Raw genomic sequence first — 18603 nt, forward strand, 5'->3', positions numbered from 1 at the left:
ATTCTGCCGCCTCTCTACCTAACTCATTCCAGTGCTTCCCTACCCGCCGGGTGAGATAGTTTTTCCTACGTCCAACCTCCCTCTCCCTCTCCTTAACTTGAGACCATTGCTCCTTGTTCTGCCATCCATCACTGCTGAGAACAGCCTCTCTCCATCCTCTTTAGAGCCCCCTTCAGAAAGTTGAAGGCTGCTTTCAAATTACCTTTCACTCCTCTATGCCATGTCTACACTGCAGGTGTTTTTCAAGATTACTTTTTTGGATGTTATAATGTCTAAATAAGTAATGTTGGAAAATCCTTAGAGACTGAACTCAGGGTCTTCAGTTACATTTCTATGGGAATTGGGTTTTATTTTTTAAGGCAGTGGAGAAGGGCAACGAATTCACCACCTAAGATTACATCTGCACTGGAACAACAATGGAATCATTATTTTTGATGACAACAGCTGCTCTAGGAATTATATTGGGGGAGTTTCATGCTCTGTGTCACACAGAAGGTCAGCCTAAATTGTCACAAAGGTCCCTTCTGGCTTTGGAATCTTTGAACAATTAATATTAATCCTGTAGTCCTATAGAGGTGAAACTCCCACTGAAGTCAGAACACTGGGCCATGTTATTTCCTCCTGTTCTGGCCACTTTGGTAGGCATCTGATCCTGACTGTTCAGATGGGAATTCATTTGTTTCTAGAAGATATCTCAACTTGCATGAGGCTGAAAGAGGAGGTATATCAGGATGAGGTAGAGCCCACCAATACTTCACCAGTTCCCCAACAGAGAGCCAGTGGCAGCTGGTGAAAGTTAGAGCAGCCTCCAGGCTCCACTAACAAGTGCTGGGGCTGAGGCTGTTTGAGAATCAGGGAACTGTCACCTTCTCCCTGCAGGATGTTTTCAACCTTTGCCTAGTTGTTCTTAGCACCAGGGTGAATTGAGGCCCTTGTCATTTTAGTAAGGGCTTGAGATTTTTGTTTCTATGCAGACTGTAAGAATGGTTGCTAAAGCTATATCTACACTGCAAGTTTTTTTCAACATTGTTTTTTTTTTGACATCCTAATATCCAAATAAGTAATGTTGGAAAATTGCATTCGTACAGGCACAGCATTGTGAAATGGAGCGTTCTCTTTTACAGCCACAGTTCACAGCAGTTCACAGTTCATAGCATAGCAGAAGAAGCCTTCACATGCACTGATAATAGCTGTGCTTTGTTCACACACATTCCTTTTCTACCTTGAAAGGGGGTTGGCAAAAGACATTTGCAGAGCTGCAATATTTATTTCAACAGAAAAGCCCTCTTATCTCAAATTGTCCTTCTTGGCTGTGTGAATGCTATGGGGTTTTTATGGGGGGGAGGAAAAGATTTTTACGCAAAAAACCCTACTGTTGAAAAGCCCTAAGAAGATGATTTCAGTGTGACCTAGAGACCTTTGTACATATAGTGGTCATAAATGCAGTATTCTAATTTCATCTCCAAAATATTATGCTGTCAGTGCTGCAGGATGGCTTTTGCTGCTGGGGGGCAGCAGGAATTTATACAGATTTCTAAAGGAATTGATTGTGGCATGGCAACTGCTAGAAAAGCAAAGCCGACATTATACCCTCACCTTTCCTCTGTTGTTATGAGCAAGGTATTTTTCACCAGGTCCACTTAATTTGGAGCAGGAGAGAACTGCTATGGGTCTTTCATTATTCTGTTTGCCTGGAGATCCTGGAAATGAGCAGACAGGTAGGATCTTTTTAATATTTTTTTTTCTCTGTCACTTAGGGATATATAAAGCTAAGTCCCTGTGTAACAAGGTTGGTCAGGGAGTGTGGGTTCTTCAGTTGAAACTTGAAGGTATGATGGCCTTATGTAACAGACAGATTGTTACTTTTGGAGTGTTACTAATGCCACCATCATCCCCTTCTTCTGACAAGCTCAGGAATTAGGCTGCCATTGGAAAAGGCAGAAGTGCTTTATGAAACTAGAAGTGCTGGGAATTAAATCTGAGACTGCTGAGAGATCATCAGCAAATCACCTCTAACCCTTTCTCCCTTTCTGTTAGCGATGATTCCAATCTTTTAGTTTAAAAAAAGCCTTTCTTGTTTACCTTTTGTATTCAATTTGTTATAGTTCTCTGAGATTGTCATCGCTGTCTTGGTTTTGTTGTTGTTTGTCTGTGTTTTTTTTTTTTTTTAATTCCTTAGACTTTCAGGCAGGAGTGTAAATTGGAATAGTAATGCCCAGAACAATGGAAAAGGTGCAACCTGTTCCACAATTGAAAGAAGTAGTGGGCAAGATTCTGAGGTCCGTTTCTAGGGTGTAATTCTGAGGCAAGGCTAGTGAAGTTCATGCATCAAATCTTTAGCTGGGACAAATTAGTATGGGACCATAGTGGGGTTACACCAATTTGCACACATTTAGGAGCTGGTTCAATGGATTCTGGTTTTACATTGATGCAATAGAGATGAAGTTCTATCTCATATTTTCTGATCTGAGAATTTCAGTGTAGGCAGGGTCAGGTCTTCATCTAATGTTAGTTTGCACATGGCTATCCAAATGGATACTAGCTCAGGATCTGTTCCAAAGTATTTATTCTTCACAATGGATAAATAAAATGCATACAAAAAACTTTGGGCCCTTTCTTACATTTAGTGCACACATTGCAGCACAGAATAAATAAACATTTTAGTCTCTAATGTACTACAAAATTGCTTCTTTTTGTGACATTGCAGTATGTGACTTCTTTATACCAATACCATGCAGAGGATTACAATTATATCTGAGGCTGCATTAAGTGTTGAAGTGTAATATTTGTCCATGGAAGACACCAAATTTGAACATGTGATGCTAGTCACTATTTTGCTAAGAAAATCTAGTCAAAAAGATCCTTCTCCAGTTAGCAAACCAGCTACTTCGTGGGAATGAAGGCATGAGAAACCTTAGAGAATGCTTCCAAAACACCCAGTCTGCAAACACACTAAGCCGAACTCTGCTCTCTGTTATATCAGTATACATATGAACAGGCCCTGCTGCAGTCATTACACATCTACAATGCTATAACACAAGGCGCTTAAAATAATATTAAGGCTACTAATAAAAATATCTAAAGTGTCCCATGTATGAAGGTACTACACAGAGAATTAAAAATAAAAACAGCAAAAGAGACATCCACATTCACTAAAACAGCAAATACAACTTGGTGGGTAGATCAAATAACCCCCTTGGAAAAACTGCAAGCCAGGAACTCCAATGCAAAATGCTCATCAGTTAGTTTCTCAAAGAAATCTTTAGACCCCAGCTCTTCTGCAACTGCCGACACTATTCACCCATAGTGAATAGTTTGAGTGACCTGTAACAAGAAAGGAGTGCAGCTCGGTTGAAAACGGGAGTGCACAATCTAAAATACCTCCAAGCCTTGCCTTGCATGACACAGGAGCCAGTAATGATTTGAACATCCTCATCGAGACTGTTAAAAAACAAAAAATAAAGCAAAGTCATTTCTGCCTCGCTTCTTGCTGCTCCAGACAATACCTCTTCCGGGTGCTATTCCCACAATAGCTGCTGTGTGGCATTGCTCTCCTTCAGATGAAGATGTGCAGCTGAGAATGAGAGTGACTCAACAGCTCTCTGCATAGCATTTTCCTTGAAGACAGTTCTTTTCCCCACCCCTGTAACAAACAGTTCTAATTGTTATGGTGACTGTTCTTGTTCAAATTGCAGCACTCTGCTATTTAAGAATTTTGCCTATATTTCTGTAAAGCTACAGGGAGCCCAAAGTGCCCTTGCAAAATTATTATTATTTCAGCAAGAAAAAATAAACGCCTTGGAAAATATAATCTGCTAGCTATGAAATATATTATGAAATATATTTCAATTAAAAGGCTAAATAATTTATGTGTGTAAGCGTTTTGTCTTCCAAGGGTGTGTTTTTTTTTTCTTTTTTGATGTTATCTTAATGCCCTGCAGTAAGTACCTCAGAATTTCAAACTTTAACATTTGTCTTTGCAATCATGCTGTGACGCTGAATATCCTTTGAGGAAGATACACAATTTCCGCATGTATACTTGCAAGTCAGGCTTTGTACAGGTTATTGCAGTACAGGAAAGCATAGGGGTTCGATAAGCACAATTAGCATTTTGAGATGCGTTTTGCATTTTCAGAGCACTGCGCAGGCTGGAAGTAAGGAAAGACTTGTGAATGGCTGCTTTTAGGACCCCTTGGACCACCTGGGGAATATAAAAGGGCCATAATCCTGGCTCAAATTGCCAGAATTCTGTAGCATAGGGGAACATCCTGCTGGCGTTTCTTATTCTACAGTCTCCCAGAGGTAGGGGCATACAGGGGGTGGGGGCTGTAGTTCAACTTTATTAACAGACGATCCATGATGGATTCTACATCAGTAGCGTAGTTTGGAGCTGCCTAGAGGAAGCACTAAGTTCCATCAGGCCCTGATCTAGACCCCATAGCCCTTCATCTTCCCCCACTCCTCTGCCTAGTGTAGCTCTAGCATAGGGAAAAAAAACTGTCCCTCTTTCTGCATGAACTAGCCAGGTATTTTGTTCCTCATTTTACAGATGGGGAAACTGAACTTGAAAGGGGAGACGACTTATTTAACGACAGGCAGGCAAGCAGTATCAGAACCCTAATTAAACTCCCAGATCTCCTGACTTCTGTCTTCTCACACTTGTCTCGTCTTCTTGTTCAAAGAAAGCTCTTATTGTCATTATTCCCAAAGGCCCCAGAACTTGCTCTCAGGCATAGACTCATTGACTTCAGTGTAGGCTATGTACCTTGCTTTCTAACCATGTTCTTTGCTTGGCAGCATGCATCTGACAGCACAATAGAGACCTATATCTTCTCATGGTGTTCTAACCATGCTAGCTATTATTGTCACTAGAACTTGCACTAGCTGAGGATCTGGCCTTAGAATTCCTGGATTTGTCAAGGTCCACTGAGTCTTTTAGGTGTGTCTTCTTTTTCTCTTATTTTTGATGACTGCTGTCCAAACTGTGGTGCTCTTGGTTTTTTTCACCTTTTTCAGGCACCTACTCCAAAGATAGTTTTGCCTTCATTAAAAATGTGTAAGGGCTTTAGGATTGCATTGTAAGGGGATTTTAATGAGAGATGTCCAGCAGCTGCAATACCCATTGACTTTCAGGTTCAGGTCTCCAGTTTAGGAGTTCCGTCCAGATGCTACTGCTGCAGAGATTGCCCTGGTCTCTGAAGAGCTGCTGTGCAGTGGATGCCAGTGTCAGAAGTCAAGACAAACCAAAAAAAAAAATAAATGCAGAGCAATCCTGAACCGTTCATAGAGGAATCCAGTTTGTTACACCACCGCTAAATACCAGGATGTCTTAGATGGCTTAGAACAGCAGCAGAAACACTGTGCAGTTCCATGACGTAGCCTACTCAATAGAAGAGTACCAATTCCTCAGGATTCCTGTAGAGGAGATGACGAAGAGATGGTTTCTAGTGGTGCAGGGCACACTCAGAAAAGGATTGCAGCAAGATACCTGGATCCTGTGGGTTTAGGCTTTGCAGACAGAGGGGCCTGGATGGACTAGTAAGGCAAAGACATTGCAGCAACCTGAGGTACTTGGAGAAAATATTTGTCCCCCCCATGTGATGTCTTCTTTTTCTCTCTCTGCTTCTCTCCAGGAAGATATGAATAACAGAACTGTTATACTGGGTCAGGGTTCTTCAGTCCATCAAATCCAGTTGCTCTGATACTATGGTGATAAATAGCAGTATAATACCCTAAGGTTGTGTCTACACTTGCCCTCAACTTTGAAGGAGGCATGGTAATTAGGGCCATGGGAGATTACTAATGAAGTGCTACTAATTTCCCCCCACGGCAACTTCGAAGCTACACGCATGCCGGTACTTCAAAGTTTGCCACTTTGAAGTTGTGGTGAGGGAAAATTAGCCTAATAAAGTGCTGCTATTCACCACAGCACTTCATTAGTAATCTCCTGTGGCTCTGATTAGCATGCCCCCTTCAAAGCTGGGGGCAAGTGTAGATACAGCCTAAGAAAGTATCTGATCTCTGATGCTGACCAGTTCCAGTTGCTTCAGAGGGGCGTTTATGAAGTCATGTCGTGGACAGATGCAGAATAACCTGCCCATAGCCGCAGACATTTACCCTCACAATCTAGTACTTCAGTTTTTATGTTCTTTCTCATAACCTGACAATATTTTCACTTCTACGTTCCTGGGATGAGATGGATGGGGTGTTCTTAGAGGCAAACAGGACCACGAGAGGAGAGAGAGGGCATGGTGCATTTCTTGGAAGATTTAATTGAACTAAGATTGTTACAGACATCTTGTCTGCTGCAGCCTATTCTCTCAAGCCTATCTCCCAGCCAGAGATGGTTGGCATTAGACATCACAACTCATGACTGTGTGACGATATAACACTGCTGTCAACAATTCCAAGGTTAAATCCCAGTCTGGTGTGGTTCTGTTTGCCATAGTTCTCAGCTACTGAGAAAACCTCTAGACATGAATCACAAAACAAAAACGTAGCACTTAGCTGTGGGATAGTAGTGTATGTGGGGTACTTGCCTCACACTGCTTTGTATCATGCAAAAATCTGCCTTTGGTCCATGAGGATGATGAGAACAGAAGAAGAAAGGGACAGACCCTGATCTGGTGTGCCGTGAAGTAACTCTGTTGAAGCCAGTGCTGCTATGTTCGTATACAGCAGTTGAGGCTCTGGTTTAGAATAGCTAATGCTAGAAACAGGGAGTGCCTGAAGTTTTACCATGTTGTGGCTCTGTGGGTCCCAGAATATTAGGGAGATAAGGGAGGGAATATCTTTTCTGCTGTACCAACTTCTGTTAATGGGAGAGACAGCCTTTTGAGCTATAGAGAGAGCATCTTCAGATCTGCCTGGCTCAAAAGCCTGTCTCACCCACAGAAGGTGGTCCAATAAAAGATGTTACTCACTCAGTTTATCTCTGAATTTCTACATTGCCGTTTCCTGCATCTTCCAAACATGATGTCTGCCACAGAATATGAAAAAAAAAACAAATGCTGCCTAAAGCTTGTTTATAACTGGCTGCTTATTTCAAGCAGCCACAAAGCTGTACAATTGGAAAGCTAATGGGACTGATAACTAGCTGCCTACTATAAAACAGCTGAAAGTAACCCTAAAATACCCACAAACAGGCTCTCGTAGGCACCTGAAATAACAAATAAACTGAAGCATAAGTGGGAACACATTTGTTCTGGTCTGGCTCTGAGCATCCATGCGCTTTGGTCATAGCAGGACAATAAACCTCATTTTGCAAAGAGTGAGGCTGATTTTGTATGGGATGATAATTTGAGGCAAATCTCTTTGGGCTCTAGGATATGTTGTCAGACTGAGATCGTGTTCAAGGAGCAACATGAGACATCGTCAAGTCCCCTGTCCTTGGAAGGGTTAGCCTTTTCCAAGTGGGAAGGATAGGAAAAGCTGCAGCCAGCCTGTATGAAAAGCTGACCTCAGTATGCAGTACAATCTGGCTTTATTTTCCAGTGCACACAGAGTGACGTGAGAATTGCTGTGTGGTTTTTGCCTTTTTGTGCCCCCTTCATCCACCTGTAGAATGGAGATCACAACCCTGTTTCATGTTGTAAAGTGCTTTGAGATTTGTGGAAATTTCCTTGAGTTTCACAGAACGGTACATTATCAAAAGCATGTTTAAACTGCAGCAGATAATTCTAAATGCAGGGATATTATTATCCATTCACAGCAGTAGGATGGTGGGAAAGAATAGCAATCCCTAGTCAATTATATGGAGATTTAAAGTCTTTTCTATAGACTCCAATATAATTTCTATATTGGCTTCAGCCCTATTACATTTTATAGGACTTTTTCAGGAGGGCTTTATTACATGCTTCAGGACATGAGCCCCAGTGAAGTTGTCTGGGGTGGTGAGAAGAGACGGATTTCACAATGGTATTCCTCTGTAGAGCAGCATCTTTCTGTTTTCCTCGCTCTGTTACAACAGCTTACATGGGTGTGACCGCACAGCATTATACCAGGACAAAGCTGCTATAACTGAGTGGGGAGTCAGCCCACTGCACTTATAATGAATGATTTGCAGAGGTGGGGGACAGGAATCTCACAAGGCACCTGGTTATGTCATTTGGTGCAATCTTTTGCCGTCCCAAGACAAAATCACAGCGGATCTGTCTGTCAGCAGGAGTCCGAGAGCCCACGTTGCTATAGCATTTGCATGCCTGCTTCAGATCTGGTTTAATGAGCTAGGGACACTTAGCACTCCTGGTAAATGTGGTTTAGTGGATCTCAAGGAGCAGGAGTAAACTGTGAGCCAACAGGCACAGAGGGCTCTAGGGCAGTGTGGGAAGGGGGCCCAGTGCTGAGCCCTGGAATGTCTGGGATCAAGAGCAGCCAGCCTTTACTGATGCCCAGACTGCGATGTGTCCTCTCCTCCCTACTAGCTGCACAGAGTGGCCCTGCCTCAGCAGTTCAAAGGGCCTGGAGCTCCAGCAGATGCTGCTGCCAAAGTAGCAGTGATACCAGCCAGAGCTCTGGGCCCTTTAGAAACATCAGGGCCCCGCCCAGTGCAATTGTCCTCTTTGCCCTTCCCCATTGGCAGGCCTGGGAGTAACCTAACCAGAAGCAGAGTGACCGTCCATCCTGTTTTTACTGAGACACTCCCTTTCAGAGGCATCCCAGCTTTTTTTAAGAAAATAGGCAAATTATCCTGTACTTTAGGGTGCTCCTGTTCCCCAGCACCTGGTGTCCCAGGGCAGCCACTCTCACTGCCAGGGAGTTTCTCCATGGGGCAGCTGTCCCATTCTCCGGTGCCTCAGGAGGCAGCCCCTACTGCCAGTGAGCCCCGCCCCAGTTCCTCAGCACCCTGAGCCTTGGGTCGGCAGCTCCTGCCGACAAGTGCCTCTGTGGGACAGCTGTCCCATTGCCCAGCATGGCAGCCTCAACGTCCAGAGAAACCTACCACAGGGCTGCAGAGTCCCTATCACCAGTGCCCCCAAACAAAAGTAGGCAGAGCCCCCATCACTGGTGCCCCTCATTGGGAAAATGTGGCGCCCTGTTTCCGTGTGTCTTATTGGGGTAGCAGCCCCCAATGCTGGGGTGCCCTGACATGGGAGAGCAGCCCCCCATCGCTGGAGGCCAGGTGTCCTGCATTTGCCACCAAGCAATGTAGTCACCTAACCAGAAGCATGGGTGACTGTTGCCTGCAGGAGGAGTGGATGCAGGTACAGCCACGCAGACAGGGATGTGGCATGAGGAGCCATCTCTTTTAGCAATTAAAATTTTGGCAGGAGTGCAGGGGGACAGTGGACATCCTAAGAGCGACCAAGAGTCACCTCGGAGCAGAAAAATTCCTGTACTCCCGTATCTGAATGAGGAGCTATCGACACCAATTACATTCTCAACCTGTCTACAATGGTGAGTCACACTAGTCAAACCTTGCAGGCAGCATACTTGGCAACGGCTCATTTCTGGTTGGCTTCCTAGCCCACTGTGGTCCTTTGAATCAATAGTGACTGGCAGCAGCAGAGACAAGGTTTCATTTTGCCAGTAGCATTCGGAGCGTTCAAGTCAGACGCGCACCTTCAGTTTTCACGGTTGCCATGGTGACTGAAGGAAGCCTTACCAAAGGCAAAAGCCGTACAGCACAGCGCCGGGGCTGAGAGGAAGAGCTAAGAATAAACTTTCGGTGACTTTTAAGTCGTGCTTCACTCCAAGCAGCCAATGCAGGGCTTCACCGCCCTGTCAAGCAGCTGAGGAAAATGAGGAACGTTGCTGGGCTGGGGTGTAGCCCCGCTGAGGGCTTGGAGGGCTGGTTACCAAGCAAGCACATCTTGACTGTGTGACTTGCAACTGAATGGCTGCACACGGAGGCTTTTAAGGGGAGAAAGGGAAGGCTTGTAATGGGGGAAGCTGGCAGCCATGGGCAGTGGGCAGCAGCGCGGTTGCCAGCGGAGGTAGATCTCAACTCAAGACTGGGGAGCTCAGCTCCTCACATACGTGCTTCCGGGCCGCGTGAAAGGGAGAGGATCCCCAGCATACATAGGGGCTGTGGTCCTGGAAAGAGTGACAGACACCGAAAAACCTGTCCAGGGTCTTCCTGGTACAGTAGTAGCAGGCAGGAAGGGATGCTTGGGTAGGTAATGAGAGGGGGCAAAGGGGCAGGAGGAATAGATGCTGTAGCCAGGGGCTCCCAGATAAATGGGGGGCACCATAAATGTGAGCACTCTGTTTTCCAGCCCACTCTGCCCTCCTGTCCCATGCTTAGGGCTTGACCCGCTCACCTGTCCAGCAGTCATAGGAGTGGGTACCAGAGGTGGGGGAAGGCAATTCCTTCCCAAACTGCCTGGCTATTCCCCTTCCACCCACCCACATGCTGTCCCCAGGCTCCCCCCAGTCAGCATGGCTCCCCCAGTCTCCTGGGTCTGTCTGGGCTTCAGCCCTGTGCTGCCAGCCCTCCCCAGGCTATGGGGCTGGGGAGCCTGGAGCAGGGGTTCCACCTGTCTGCTTGGACTCCCTGTGCTGGGAGTGGGGGATGCGCCATGTGCTGCCTATGCTCCAAATTGGATAGTGCCTGGGGCATGAGCTGGCACTGCTGAGTGCGAGGTGGGAGCAGGCCATGAGCCACCCACGCTAGCATTCCAGACACGGAGCAGGATTGGGACATGGAGGCTCACCCTGTTGCACCCACTTGGCAATCCTGCTTGGGAGCGGGATCAAGACACAGCAGATTGTCCTGCTCTACCTGCTGCTCCTTTTGGGGAGCAGGGTGAGGCTCGTGTTCCGGCTCTGCTCTGCCTGCCCAGTGCTCTTGCTGGGAACCATTGCAGAGGTGCCGGCTTTGCTCTGCCTGCCCAGGGTCCTGATGGGGAGCATGGCAGAGAAGCTTGCCTTGCTCCCCACAATGCTCCAGCCAGGAAGCAGGGTTGAGATGTGATGGCTTACCCCATTCCAGCCAGGGACTGGAAGTCAGGGGCATGGAAGACTCCATGCCCCTACCGTGCCCCACTTTTGGAGCTACAGGTGAGTGTTTGAGGCAAGAGCTGGGGCAGGATCAGAGCTGGGATTGGGGGGTTGAGCTAGCTTGTTAAATGGATGGGCTGTAGCCTGAGACATATCTGTCATTCATCAAGAGGGGAATGTGTTCAGACTCAAGTGTGTCGTGATCCAGATGTCCTTTACTTGCAGTTGCCAGTACACTACTGCGCATGACAGATATGCCAGTCGGGACTTATGTAAATCAGAATATGTTCCTGATTGATGAGCAACGGATATGTGACAAAACGGAGAAGGACAAGACTTATGCTGGGAACCCTTTAAAGGAGAACCCCAATAGCTGTTCACTCACTCACTCACTCACCTTTAGCGTAAGTGTACACGGTAGCGTAACCTCAGAGTTTGCTGGGCTCAAATTACCAGGGCTTGAGCATTTTCACCGCTTGGGAACCCCAAGCGATTATAGAATCCTAGAGTGGGAAAGGGCCTCATGAGATCATCAAGTCCAGTACCCTGCCTAAAGTAGGATCAACTCTAACGAAATGATCATCTGGCCAACTAAAATCATGCCAGATTACAGATATTGCTGCACGAGAGAGTTCTGGATTAGAGGCGTTCAAAGTGTACTGACTCCATAGATACATAAAACTTCTGGCCAGAAGGCACCATCAGATCAGTCTTCACGGGATGCCTCCTATTTCTTGGTGGTCTCCCATCTGAGGGCTGAACAAGCACATCCCTAGTTAGCATTTAAAAATCTGTAAAGTGGCAGCTGTTACAGTTCAGGACAGATACATGACAGTTTGGCAACTAGTTTTGGTTATTTTTTTCCAGCTATTTAAGAACAGTCGCTTAGGAAGTGCTTGCCTCAAATGGCTGGGGAAATCAGCACTGCCACATACCAGTTAGCCTCACCTATTCCTGGAACAAACATGATTCCAATTAAAAACACGAAAGTCAATTGCTGAAGTTACTCTGGCAGTGAGAGCTCTCCAGCTGCCTCTAGACAACCAAGTAAGTGAAATGTTTGACATGGAAGCATATGTTTTTTGGCTATGTTGTTTAATCCACATTTTAAAGGGAAAATTGAAAGTCTGCAAGGTATGAAAAAGCTCACTGGAACATTTTCTATCTATAGCAACAGAGACCATGTTGTTTTCCCCATCCTGTTATCAGCAGATTTTTAGTTTGGGAATGACTAAAATTGTCTCAGGAAAACAAAAGCAATGCACAAAGCAGGCCATTCTGCAAAAAGTATGGAAAATATCACTGAGAATGTAACACAACTTCATAAATTTGATGCTGAATTAAAAGAGCTGTGGAAGGATTTACCAAGCCAATTTAGCACTTTTGAGAAAGGAGTACCCCGTACTTCATAGTAGAACTGACCACAATGTTAAAAAAAAAATGTAAGTGAGCAATTATGACACATACACATGTTCACTTAGTTTTGTAAGCATGCCCCAGTGGTAGAGCTACATCTTCTGAACTTGTAAGGCAACAGACAATTCAATGATCCATACCACACCTTCGTTGTATAGATATCTCTACAAACCAAAAATATAGGATTCAATTCATTAAACCTTTCATACACTGAGCTCTGTACAGGTTGGACCTCTCTAGTCCACTGCCTTTGGGACCTGACTGGTACTGAACGAGAGAGTTTGCCAGACCAAATGAGGTCAATATTGTCTAGGAACATTACCAACATTTCCACTACTTGCTGGATTCTTAGAAGACATTTAGAGGTAAATTACAGATAAATAACAGCACAGAACACTGAGAGCCAGGACTGGTGGCTGTAAACAAACTTCATGGGACCATGGGAAACTTGGCCACACCCATGATAAGTGGTCACCCAGGTAATTAAAATCATGATTGATTATGGATATTGCTAGACTAGAGAGTGCCAGATTAGAGAGATTTTCAACCTGACTATACCATAAATTTGAGTAGCAACAAGGGATCAATTCATATTATCAAAAAGACATGATCTTGGGAACTTTTTTATCATCCAAAACAACACTTGTAAATAATAGGTAATCAAACAGTGTGTAATTTTTAAGGAGATTAACAGAGGATTTGTCAACTTGTAAATATCCAAGGCTTTGTTAGAAATAAGGGCTGGCCAGGAAAACTTCTATAATTGTTACTATTATGTCTCATAAAAAGTTTCAAAGAAAACAACTTGTTTTCATTTTTGTGTAAATATTGTATGTGTGTGTTTGTATAATTTGTCAAGCATTCCTTGAAAAAAATGCTCGTGTTTCAGTTTTCAGTAACCAAAGCTTGTGGCATTTTAAATTAATTTTCACTTTCCATTTGTCAAAAACTGGAGGAGAGAAGACTCTGGTTTCAAGATTTTTGATGAACCCACTACAAATGTGATAAAAACAGACATTTAAAGAAATATTTCCATTTCACCTGAAAGGCAATGTTCAAAATGGCAGGCCATTTGAACTTTGATATTTTATTCCCATCTTTTCTTGCTCTTTCTTGGGCAATGTCTACTTAAATGCCTCATGTGATAAAATTTCCAAAAAGCTTTTTGAAAGTTCCAGAAGATTATATCAACTAGTACTTCTTTAATCAGTACTATTGAACTTCCACTGTCAAAGAATCCTAGTACAATACATTAAAGAGGCATGATTTTCCTTCACAGAAAAATGATTGGTTTTTCCATAACATTCTGTGATCTACAGGTGGTTTATAATCCTATTTTTAATATTGTGTTCATCCATTTGCTGATATGAAGGTCAGTGCTCTGCATTTCCCTGGATCATCCCTATTTTTAATAGATATAATACTTCTAGTAGTTATTATTAATGGGATATTACAAATTCTTTTAGCAGCTCAATCATTTAATCCTTAAATTTCCACACCACTTGTCCCTGGGGGCTTGTTACCCCCATTAGACATCAACTAGGACAGAGATAATTGCTTGGGATTCTATAATGACCAGAAGTATTGAGAAAATCCGTCTGCATCTGTAGTTCTCCAGAATGTCCAGCAACATGGTGTTCAGGGCTGGGACAATATCATGGCTTCCATCTGTGGACACAAAGGGCAGGCATTGTTTGCAGCTTTATAGCCTGCGAAACTGATAGACCCATTTAAGCTGTTTGTATACAAATATGCAGCAATTAGAGTGAATGAATGAACCTCATTCCATAATTCCACTGAGCACCATAGTATCATGTAATCCGTTTATTCTACCTACAACATAAAATTCTGCTTAGTTACACAAGAGTAAGTTTTATCAATTATTGATTTATGAACAACTAAGGCTTTCTTCAGTCACCATTTATGCTCCTGGTTTTATCATCTCCGCTGTGCTGAGAGTTGTCTCAAATAGGGCATAGTCTATAGTATTTAAAATTCCAAATACTTCAGTAGATTACCCCATTAACCATTATGTTTTCTAGGCTGTATAGATTAAAGTAATTAAACTTGTCCTCCAAGACCTAACTCTCTGATTATGGGATCATTCTACTGCCTGCAGCACATTTGAGATGATTCACAGTAATATTGTCTTTGGGAACTGAGAGACTATATAACAGTGGCAGCAGTGAGAGCTGGTGACCCCTACAAAGTACCTCTTCTATGTGGATTCCAAATAAGTGCGCAGCGGTCATGTTATGGGAAGTTCAATGCTATCAAACGGCAGATTACTTAGGAGGGGTGTGTGTGAGGGAGTTGTTCATAGGCTACCATCTCCGACTGGGTCCTGAATCAATTGATAATCAGCCTGAAACTGCACTCTGGAGATGGTGGGTGTGCACTGGGCTTTGTGAAATGAGTTGTGTAACCTCAGCACAGTTTCTAAGGAGCAAATGTGTTTCATACATGAAGTACCACAGTCAACCCACATGTTGGTATCCCAACATAATGGGCAAGGGATAAAAAGGAAATGGGATCATCTGAACAGCTCTGATGTCCCAAAACTAAGGCACAGCCCCAGATGACTAGAAGGAACCTGCATCTGTTCTGCCTAGACTGCATCTCTTCTATGGATACGACGAAATTTTTCAGGTTGTTAAACCCTCATCTTTTGCTGCCATGCAATTTACTAAAAAAAAAAAAAAATGCTTAAAGGAAGAAAATAAAAATTGAGGCTAGCAGAAAAGTTGCTGAAAAATGTCTGAGAAAATTTCAAAGAGGCCTGAAGGGAAAAAAAAAAAAAGAAAGATTCTTGAAGTTAAGAGTTAATCTGCTTGGCCTGCCTATTCCTCACCAAGAGTCAATGTTCTTTGTTTGGCTATCTTTTCAGAAGAGATTATTTCCCAAGAAAAAAATCAGTGTAGATGGGGGTCTTTCGAAAATAAACCCCAGCTTCGAAAGAGCCCTTCTTTCTATTTTGTTTCAGGAAGGAGGGTTATTTTGAAGATGGGGCTTATTTTCAAAAGAGTCCCATTTAAACTGCTTTTTTTCTTTCAAAAGAATCTCCTCCAAAAAGAGATCATGCAAATGAAATGCAAGATATGTAAATCAGTGCCTCATTTGCATTTTTGACTTCCTTCATTTGCATTTCTCTTTTGAAAGAGGAATGCAAGTGTAGATATAGCCTTTGTGGTGAGAATTGCTCCTCATTTATGTATCATTTCTCTATTGCTACACACCTAGCATGGTTAGAACTTCATCAGATGAGGCACTGCATAAACGTATGGTCAGAGGCAGACCTGTCCTCAAGGACATATTTTCTTAAAGGACAAAGGATAAAAGAAAGAAAGCTAAGTCTAGCCACCACTAAGGAGACAGAGTGCCATACTGACTGGGTATGGCTTATTATTATTATCTCCTATTAAAGATGTAGAAAGGAGGCCCAGTCATTTGCCATCAGACACATAAATATGCTGTGCCAGCGCCAAGAACTGAATGAAGGTTTTCTGTCCCTTAACCACCAGATCATCCTTCATCTTAGGACAAGGGCTAGATTCTGACTGGCCCCTGCAAAGGGGCTGGGGGTGGGACACAGGAAGTGGGATGAAAGGCAATTACTTGTTTCACCTTGCACCTAACAGCACACTGATAGAATTCCACAGCTGAATACTGGCACTGCTCCCTGCTAGTGGACTTTGAGTTTTACCTACCTGAGATGTACCTGGGTGAGGGTATAGCCATAATTCTACCCTCCTGCAATCATAATCACAGCTGGTCAGGTCTGGAGCAAAGAATTGGCTACATCTCCTGGATTCGCGGAGGTGCCATCAACAGGTTCTTCCCAAATGCCCCGGGGGGAAGGGGGAAATTCTAGCTACCTCCACCAGAATTGTTCCTGTGGAGAGAGAGGATCCCATCTAAAAGACAATACTTTCTCCCAGATTTTTTCCCACACACAGGACAAAATATTGCTAAAAATAATTAGTAACATCAGCTGCAAATTTTTTCTTGGGTCCATCATCTCTGATCTGCCTGTCTTGACATGGGTCAGCCATATATGTTTCCTGTGACAATTGCCATTAAGGCAGCAACTGCCAGGAATTGGACAGATGACATCAATGGAAACTATTTGGAAATATTTTCAGATATGTTTTAACTTGTCTTTTTCACTAGTCGTCAGAGACATCCAAACCCTGGCACAGCATCAACATGGACATTAATGCCTATGGTTGCTGATCCAGTGATGGCAGTGGGTCAATCGGCATAGTGAAAGATTACTCCAGTGTGATTTTAAGAAAAAAAATCCCACTTTCTGAGCAGCCCAAGTCTAAATACAGCGTGCCATACTATTAGCTGGTGCAAACAAGCATATTTGCATTGACTTCAATGGGACCGCTCACCTGGTTCAAATTAAGCAGCTGATTATTCATTTTGCTATGTTGAGCCAGAGTTTTCTTCTCACTACCTTTCAAGGGGGAGCTGTACAGTTCTAGCTCTGTGGATTTTACCAAGGGAAAGTTGAAATTGATTGTCTACTGCAGGCTGAGTAATCATATATTATGATTCTGGGTTCATCATTGTAAAATCCATGTTGCATTGACATTTACATTGAAATCTTGTAGAAAGGTACTTATGTAAATACAAGGAGGCTTTTGAATGACAGCTCTGAAGGCCAAAGTGTTTCGTCTGTTGTCAAAGCAGACAGAAAATAAGCAGCAGCAAGGCACGCTTTCTCTGTGTTGCCCCACTGATGATAACAATGATGAGCACTGATATTGGTATTACGGTACCATCTAGGAACCTCTGCTGATAATCAGGGACTGATTTTGTTAGATGCTATAACAAAGAAGACAGTTCGTACCTCAGTGGACTCACTATCCATATCACAGACAGGATACAAGAGATAAATGAAACAGACAAACTGGGTAGGCTGGATTGAAAGAACAAATAGCATCTGGTTCAAAAGTTGAAGTCAACGCTCATTCCTTGCCTAAGCAATAGTTTTGTTGTAACCCACACAGAAACTGTAGAAATAAAGGGGAGAGGTTGGGGTTCTTGCTTTTTTCAGTCCTTGCCCTCTGAGTTGTGATGGCTGAAGTGGTTTCCATGTGTGAAATGGATTTCTGTCCGATGGGAACTGCGTGGAAACTACCTATATGGAGAATCCTAAATATCTCTTGGAAGGATAGGTGCATGTACACTAGGCTCCTGGAAAATTCAAACGTTGCTAGCATTGAAGCCATTTAACATTCACCAACAACTTTATTGGATTGGTCACATGGTTCGAAGTTCTGATCAGCATGTCCCAAAACAGATTCTGTTTGCCAAGTTGAAGGAAGGACAGAGGAGTGTTGGAGGTTAAAGGAAGAGATATAATGACATGATGAAGGCAAACATGAAAAACTGCAGCACCGGTGTTGACATTTCAGAGAACTTTTGCGCAAGACTGTCCCCAGTGGAGAGTGGTAATCCATGAGGGGGTAGGGCCAGTTGAGGTGATCCATACTTTAGAGACTAAAAGTAGACCCTACAGCATGGGTATGGGTGAGTGGCTAAATTCTCTGCTTTACTACAAACCTTGGAAACATCACTTTGTATGTGCCTGAAGTGAGCATATGTAATAATAATGGTAGTCCATCAATCCGATGATGACAAATCTGTGCAGATCATCTGTTATTGGTCTCATGGTGTGCCCTCTGGTGACTGTATAAGCCAATTCTAGAGGTGCACATTTTGCCGCAGATGGTGTATGTGAAGTTCTCAATCAATGGGTTGTGCATTGCTGATGCTCTGTGATGTCGTTCCCATGCCTCTTTTAGACGCCGGCAGCGGTCTTCCTCAAAGGCAATGCAGATATTTCTGACTGTTGCATGCCACTGTGTTCTGCCACTGGCGGAGTCCTCAAGGTCCCTAGGTTTAATACTGCTGTACTGCAGATTGGTTTTGATGGTATCCTTGTAGCGTTTCTGTGGACGACCTATACGCCGGATGCCCTGGTACAGTTCACCATACAGAAGCTGGCGAGGGATTCTGTCGGCATCCATGCGGCTGACATGACCAGTCCAACATAGTTGTGACTTCATAATCATCATTTCGATGCTTGTCATCTGGGCTCTCTCGAGGACCTCAAGATTGGGCACTTTGTCTTGCCAGCGGATCTTCGTGATGTTATGGAGGCAGAGCGTGTGGAATGCTTCGAGCTGCTTGATGTGATGCCTATATAGTGTCCATGTTTCGCACCCGTACAAA

This window comes from Carettochelys insculpta, chromosome 5 (assembly GCF_033958435.1).
Source record: "Carettochelys insculpta isolate YL-2023 chromosome 5, ASM3395843v1, whole genome shotgun sequence".
Classification (NCBI taxonomy): domain Eukaryota; kingdom Metazoa; phylum Chordata; order Testudines; family Carettochelyidae; genus Carettochelys; species Carettochelys insculpta.